This window comes from Ascaphus truei, chromosome 4, assembly GCF_040206685.1.
Source record: "Ascaphus truei isolate aAscTru1 chromosome 4, aAscTru1.hap1, whole genome shotgun sequence".
NCBI lineage: Eukaryota > Metazoa > Chordata > Amphibia > Anura > Ascaphidae > Ascaphus > Ascaphus truei.
In genome coordinates this window covers 327,500,785-327,509,286 of record NC_134486.1, presented here as the reverse complement: position 1 = coordinate 327,509,286, position 8,502 = coordinate 327,500,785, and positions in this window count along the sequence as shown.

Here is an 8,502-nt window from a genome sequence, read left to right as displayed (position 1 = left end):
CATGCACAAAATCCAAAAAAGTCTAATATTTTATGGCATTGAAAAAATACATCCAAATTGGGGATTTACATTAATTGACATTAACACTCTTACATCACTAACTTCCAGGAACCATTTAACACCTCTAGCCATTAATCACATCCACACAAGGGGGAGGGAAAAGCACAGATAACAGTCCAAGAGTCACGATTTTTAAGTATACACTTTGTTTGCTTCATTCATTGTAACATCGCCGGAAGAAGAGATCAGTGTATCTGGAAAGCTCGCACAAATAAAAGCATTTCGTTAGCCACAGAACGGTATCATCTATTTATTTTTTGATTTTATATATATATATATATATATATATATATATATATATATATATATATATATATATATATATATATACAGTATTACCATAATATGAGGTAATGTCAACTATTATTATGAAGGGTGGTTATTTGTAGGGCATTTAGTGTATTAGCAATATGCACCTCCATAATTAATCTTTATAAAAGACTATCTCCTAATATATAATAAATCATGATATGATTTGTCTATTAACACTAAATATAAAATATTGATAACTATGTGATCTAGTATCTAATCTGTCTACCTACCAAATGTCTATTCAAATTAATACTTTATGAAATGTGATATCCCTTTCAACTTAATTCAATTGCTGAGTAATCTATTTAGCTAATGTCTATACAGATACACTAAATAATATGATGCCTATAGTTTGGGTATAATGTATGTTGGTCTCCTGTGTAATTGTAATTACAGAATGTGTATCAACAAAAACGGACTCTTTTTTCATCAAAATCATTTAATATGATTATCCAATCAACAATAATAGGTGGCAATAAAACCCTAGGTAGGGATAGGTTCAAGGTATCTTCCCCTGGCGAAGCCACAGCGGTGAAATGCGTAGGGCATGTTATTGCAGTGTCCAGATTGCCATCCGAGGTCCACCACGGAACCAGAGTCCACAGTTTGATAGCGGAGCCGAGATCTCTCGAGACTGTGATGCGATCACGTGATGCGGAAGTGATCGCAGGTGATTGCAGATGCCGATACCGGAGCAGCATTGAGTGTTAGAGACTCAGCTGTAAATCTCTCAACTGCGCTTTTTATACTCCGAGAGTGTGAGTTTACTACCTGTGAGGTATCTTATATTAAGTTTTATTAAACAGTTTTACACTATATTGTTTTACCTACCTTACCTCTTGCATGTGACCTGTCCCTGAGATGGAGTCTGTGTCCAGGGTACTAACTCTAATCGTGGGATCCTGTTGCTGAAGTTGTTGGAGGGTGTGGATGATCTCTGCTGGTTTAAAGACGATTCTAAGCTGAGTTTCTGGTCCCAATGGTGGATAAAGGCATTTATTTATCTACATAATTGTGAGTGCATATTTTACCATCAACTAGGTGCATTTGTTTGAACATACTATCCTATGATTGTTCTCCGTTTTGGTCTTCTCTTCCCTATTTTTTGCACATAGATCGTTCTTCTGGTATTCATATTTGCGGCATCTGTGGGGCCGCGAAACCTAAGTGGCAGAAGGCTTAATAGGGAAAGTTAGATTTTAAAGTGTTAACACCTCTTATGTGTGTGGAATTGTAATATAATTGATTTAGATAATTGTTTAAAGTTGCTGTTACGCCGGTGCTGCCCGCAGACCAGACCCGTCCCCTGTGCTGAGGTGGGACGTAGGGATACACGCACCCGCAGCAAAGGGAGCGTGTCCGGAGTGTGGTGTTATTGTTGCCAGGCCAGGTATAGTAGTGAAGACAATACTTGCCGGTACCGGTAGTAGAGAAGGAGTGGTTATTGCCATTGCCAAGATCAGGGATGCCAGAAGTCACGAAGTCCAAGTAGAGCCAAAGTCGAGAGCCAGAGGGGGTAGTCGTCCAATCCGCGTCAATACCTGATGAGTCACTGAGAGAATAGTCAAATGCTTCCATACAGAACTATGTCGAGCGACGAGTGATGGGAAGCACAGGCATAATAAAGCTGGGCAGGCCAATGGGAAAAGGGGGCAGGCCTGGAGGACTGCAAGGAGTCTTCCCTGATAGGAGGGAGGTGTTACAGCCCAGCTGAGTGTAATCATTGCTTTGCATTGAACTGTGTGATGCTTGGGGGCGACGCCTCACTGCAGAAGCAGAGGTTAAAAGTGCTCTGTAAGGCGTGTGCTTTGTAAGCTGAGAATGCATGCTCATAACGTCTGAGGCTGGCGTGCGTGTAGGAGGGCGTGGATGCTCCCGGCGCTGAGTAGAGGAATCGCCGAGGGGAGTGATCCTGCGACGGCGGCAGGGGCGAGGAGCCGTGGAGGCCTGTAAGGCAGGCTTGTTTTGTGTGTGCAGGGGCTCCCTGCGGAGAGGGAGTGCTTTGTGTGGGAAGCGAGGAGAACGCCGATTCCTGACAGTTGCGCTGTTTGTTTTTTTGTATTTTCCATAGCTATCCATATCTATCCATGCCTGCCTTGGCTACTAATCTAACCTTCCTGACATGTAAATCCTGGTATCAGTGCTGGCAGTGTTAGACTCAATCCAGGGTTTTCCCCACCAGCATGCAGCTCCTTTGAGAAGGGGGGTGACGGGCTAAGGCCTGTGTTCTGACTAATAAGGGTCTCAGACCTTGGACCCTCCCCCTCGGTACTTAAGGGGCTGCATCACCAAATTGTTTCAGTCTGTCTCTCCCTTGAGAGAGACATATCATGGAAGAGTAAGTGCAGGGCTCTGGCTACCTTCCAACCCCTCCCCTAGGGAAGTGGGACTAATACCTCTGACTAAACTAGGGAGTTAGGGAAGAGTTAGGATCGCCCATGGTGCCCATGGATGGGGGTGTAAGTCGAGGGACCATCCTGAGGCTGGAGGCCGATTGCATTGTATGCTGTGTTATATGCTGTTGGAAAGAATAAAGACCGTTCCTGTTAAACTATACTTCTGCCTGGGCGTGCAGTCTGTCTGGGGAAGTGAGAGAGAGTTCTTCCGCAGGGGATGCTTCCAGAACTACTGGAGCCTGTGGTAGATGGAGGCGCTGGCCCCAAAGTGAGAGAGAACCAGGTATCACCCCTAATGCCTGTTCTGTTTCCCCAACAACATCGGCGGAATCTCAGGCTTTCTGTGAGCCAACAGGTACGCAGCATCAACCACACCGTTAGCAAGGGAATCTCCCAGAGGGTGAGGGAAACACTGCTATAGATAGATAGATAGATAGATAGATAGATAGATAGATAGATAGATAGATAGATATTCAGTCTGTTTGCTGTTAGTTTATGGAGATACTCAGCAATATGTATTACAGTGCCATAACACTGCATCTCTAAACTTTTTCCAATTTGAGACACACATTATTTGAATCTTATTTCTGTAATATATATATGGGCTGGTAGTAAGCCTTGGTATTCAGAGGCTTGCCAGTAGTTATGGGGTTTTCCCCTTCACCTTTGGTACTGCACTTGAGTGACAAGAGGGGGTTGTACATCCTGTTGTAACTGGGACAACTGGGTTCCCGCCTTCTGGCTGTACTTAAGAGCAGGGCTGCCCTAAATTTGCGGGTGATTCCTTCCCTTTGAGGAAGGCAGGTCAAACGTCGGGGAGCCTGAGATTGGGGCCTACCCATGTGCTCTTCCCTACGGGGAGGAGTTAGTGTGAACCAATACCTCTACTTCCGCTAGGGAGGTGGGGAAGTGCTAGGACGGCTGCGGGTGCCCTTGGCAGGTAGTGACGGTCCAGGGACCATCTCCAGTGAGAGCTGATCTAAAGAGACTGTATCCGGCAGAAGACTGCTGAGTAGCTGTTGTGTTACTGCAAAGACAAAATCGTTCCTGTTTGCAATATACCTCCGGCCTGGTGTATGATCTAACTGAGGGGAGAAGTACAAGTTCTACCATGGGAGATCATCTCCATATCCCTGGAGCCTACAGCAGATGGAGGCGCTGTACTGCTAAATATTATGTGGGGTATGAACCCCAGAAAACTGTTCCTGTGTCCCAAAGTCATCGTGGACGACTCAGCGCTTTTGTTACCAGCAGGTATGCACCACACACCCTGTAATGGCCCCTATCTGCGATTGGGGGGGAAACACCGTTACATGTATGTATGTATGTGTATGTATGTATGTATGTATATTTAGCCCTCTTTTCCCCTGACTAAAGAGACTACCGGTACTGCTGTTACCTGTTGGCTCACAGAGGGCCCAAGCCTCCGCCATGGGGAGCCTGGGGTGGTATAATTATCGTCTCGGTGCAGCACCTCCACCTGCGAGGGATCCCAGCGTAATGGGAGGAGTCCCTCACAGGAACCAATCATAATAGTAAATACACACAGTATATAATAAAAACCATTACTGACAGCACATATAACATAATACCACTACACAGTATAGTGAACACCCAGCCCAGTACCACCTGTAAGTGTCCCAAAGTACATCAGGTACTAGGCACTAATACCCTGATGTCCATTTCCCAATATCCTGGCCCACCCCAAAGTGTAGCGGGTAGCGCAACCCCGTGAGCTGTTGGTGCACTTTGTTGCCGCTGACTCAGGTGCCGCTGACTTAGCAATGAGGATCCGTCTGATCCAGCGATGTGGATGTGCGATGTGGATGTGCGATTGCGTCCCGCTCTGCGTTGGGTGGACTCTGGTAGGACGGTCTCGCCATTAAGAGTCTTTGATAACACTGCAGTTGTCTGGTCCAAGACCACAGGCCGCGATCACCCCACAGTGTCTTCCTTGTGTCCCTTACACTACAATAAAATGGGGAAGCGTCACTATCTAAGGGGCCTTCCCTTAATCAGCCACAAGCTACACATGATTGGGGCCTATCTGGGACCTAAGGGGATTCTCTGGCCTAGTCTGAGTGCCATTGACACTCAGACACTACCTTCCCCTTGTCTGTCCTGGCTCCAACTGACTAGCGTGGCTCCAAGCACGCAAAATTTATCCAAACCCTCACAGTAGCTAACTGCAACCCTACTGGTTAACACTGCCCACCTGATTTAGCCAGCCCAGGGGATCCTGGGGTATGTAGTTCCCCTGCAGAGCCTGTATCCAATGGCCGCCACAACTGCTCCCATCCGCGCATGTGCCAGGTCCCGCGCATGCGCAATAGTGTTCAAGATGGCGGCGCCCTATCCCTCCATCTGCCACGGGTTGCCGGCGACCCGGTAGCCCATTCACTATCTCCTGCATGCCGCAATATCTGTGCCGGGTTTGCCTGCCATTCCGGGGCACCCGACACCTCACTACAGCACGCCGGCAGCCGCAACAGCCTCCCCCTTCCCCGCATCGGAGGTAAGGAGGGGGGGACACAGCTACATATGTATGTATGCCACAGACTCCATTTTAAATTCCACAGCACAGCAGATTAGGTACACAGAGTCCCTGGTGACGGCTCAGGGGCCCATTCCTTGTACAGGCAGTCCTCGGTTATCCAACGGAATCCGTTCTGGAAGTAGCGTTGGATAGTGAAACTATTGTAAAGTGAGTCTCATGTTAATCAGTGGTGGAGAGCATTGGATAACTGATTCAGGCGTTGGATAACGCATTCAGGCATCGGATAACGCATTCCGGGGTCGAAAAATGGCCCGTAGGGTTGCATTGTAAAGCGTTGGATATGCCATTCATAGTAAAGTGAAACGTTGGATAGCGAGGACTACCTGTAGAGCAGATATGGGTATCACGCTCCTGGGATAATTTTACCACTGGGTACGCCCCCAGAAGCATCTTTCTTTGTGCTTAGGTACCCAGGGTTCTCACGGTACATTGTAAGGGCCCTGGCCCCTGTTCAAAATGATGATGAAGGGTATCACGATCCCTGGTACCATACCCTCGGGTGTGCCCCAACTTGCACAGTTCATAGTGCATGGTGCACAGGTTGCCCCAGAGCCTGAAAGGTCACGCGCCTTTAAACACAGTCTATGTGTATTGGTACCCAAGGGTCCTCACGGTCCGCTGTGAAAGCCCAGGCCCATGTTCAGATAATTGTAGATGGGTACCACGCTCCCCGTTATCATACCCTTGGGTTGCGCTCCAACGTACACAGTTTCGGTATAACGCATTCCGGGGTCGAAAAATGGCCCGTAGGGTTGCATTGTAAAGCGTTGGATATGCCATTCATTGTATTGTGAAACGTTGGATAGCGAGGATTACCTGTAGAGCAGATATGGGTATCACGCTCCTGGGATAATTTTACCACTGGGTACACCCCCAGAAGCACCTTTCTTTGTGCACAGGTACCCAGGGTTCCTCACGATGCGTGATGAGGTTTGTCCTGGTCCTGTCTTGGACTACAATGAAGGGTATCCACGCACCCTGGAAACATGCCATCATGTTATGCCCCAACAAAGTCTTTTGGGTAAGGGTCTAGGCAGCCCCCTCCCTGGTGTAGCCTCAGGGAGGGACTCCCCCTTTCCTTAACACTGATGGGTGCCCGGGGTCCCTAGGGTAGCATCAGGGGCCCGGCCCCGGCCACTTTTACCTCTCTGCTGCATCTGCTGCTGCTCTAAAGTCCCTTAAAAGCCTGCCCTGTTGCTGCCATTTCAGTAGCGCCTCCAATTGTAGCACTGTTCCCTCTCCTCCCCCCCCCCCCGGGAGATATTGCTGCTGCTGCTGCTATAGGTGTTTCTGGTGCGGTCATACTTGTGAGATGTTCCAGGAGAGCTGAGTGGTCCGCGATGGTGTGGGGGAATAGGACAGGCTTTTGGTGAATTCAGACTTCGCTCATGGTGTCAGTGTCTCAGCTTCAGTGGGCTCCAGTATTCTCAGAGACAGTCCCCACCAAAGCAGACTTCTTTCACACCACTGAGAAACTGTACATAATACCGCGCTCCTCCCTATAGAAGTTTGCTGCAGGTAAAATGATAGGCCTTACATATAGAAAAAACAAAAAGAGCGATTCCTGCACACACACACACACACACACACACACACACACACACACACACACACACACACACACACACACACACACACACACACACACACACACACACACACACACACACACACACACACACACACACACACACACATGAGATATATATATCTGTCAGCCTTACACATTCACCTACCATTTGCACTAATTTGAAAATTGGTAGGGGCTCAGTAGCTGCTATGTAAAGCAGATGAGCCAATAAACCTACCCCTATGATGTTTCAGAGATACTATATTTAAAATGCCCTATGGGAGTATGCAGCAAGGAAAAGGATTGCCTAATATTTGTGAGAAACTGTACATAATACCGCGCTCCTTCCTATAGAAGTTTGCTGCAGGTAAAAAGATAGGCCTTACATATAGAAAAAACAAAAAGAACGATTCCTGCGCTCCTACCAATTAGGCTAAAATAAATGATGCTCCAGAAGGGGAGGGCACAAGGTCTGTACCCTGATTGGCTGTACACAGAGCCTTAGTCACCACCACTTCAGTCACTCAGAAAGTCAGCATGAGGGGGGGATTCAATGGATAGCCTGTCACAGTCTGTAGCTATTAAGGGCTTACGTGACAGGGGGTAGAGAGGCAGTCTGGGCCTGTCATACTACATAATATGTAACCCTATCCCCTCTGGTCCTCCGGGTTCCCTGTATTCCCCTCCTCTCAACCCGATGGCATTGCAGAGGGATGCGAGGGCATCAGGCAGGCGCCGGTCGGTGCAGGGAGAGAAGCAGCTGGTGAGCCGGTCGCCGGAGCTCTGCCAAGGGCGTCGCCATTTTGTAAATGCACAGAGGTTCGTGCATGCGCAGTGCAGGTATGGGTGGCAGCGGCCCGCAGAGATGACCACGTCAGTCGGAGCTGGGACAAGGCAGGAGTACTGTAGGTTGTGTGTGACACCTGCACTAGGCCAGATACCCTCTGTTAGCCCCAGCTAGGCCCCGACTCCCCTCAGCTTGTGTTGCTGCAGAGACAGGCCCATAGATAGGGACACTGCCCCTGTAGCATTAAAGTGAGGGACACAGCCAGGACGCAGCTGCCTCCTGGCCTACGTGATCTGGGACCAGATCATACAGCTGTTGCTGCAGAGACTATTGAAGGTGGTACACTCCACATGGGACCCACCCAACGTAGAGGCGGAGGCTTCGCGGGTTACGTCAACGGATCGGTGGATCCCATCTTGCGACATCAGCGTGCCTGGTGTGGAAACACCCGGCAGGTACCTCATCTCATCAAGTGCACCAACAATACACGGGTTAGTGGGGCAGCGCTTTCTCACACACTTGGGTGGCTGTTTGACTCTGTGGACCCCCGGGTGGTTGATTGCCATGGGGCACCTCAGTACATTGGGGTAAACCCTACTAGGGAGTGTACACGGTGTTGGGGAGGCACGTGAGGGGTTACGGCCCTACGAGGCCTGGGTGTTTTGTAGTGTTGTGATTGTTCTATGTGTCTAGTAACGCTGTTATATTGTACTGGTGTGTTTTTATTATATTGTCCTGCATGGGGTTAACTCCCACTCAGTTAGAATCCCACACAGGTTGAGGAGCTGTCGACCTCCCAGTAGCGGCGGTATATATATAT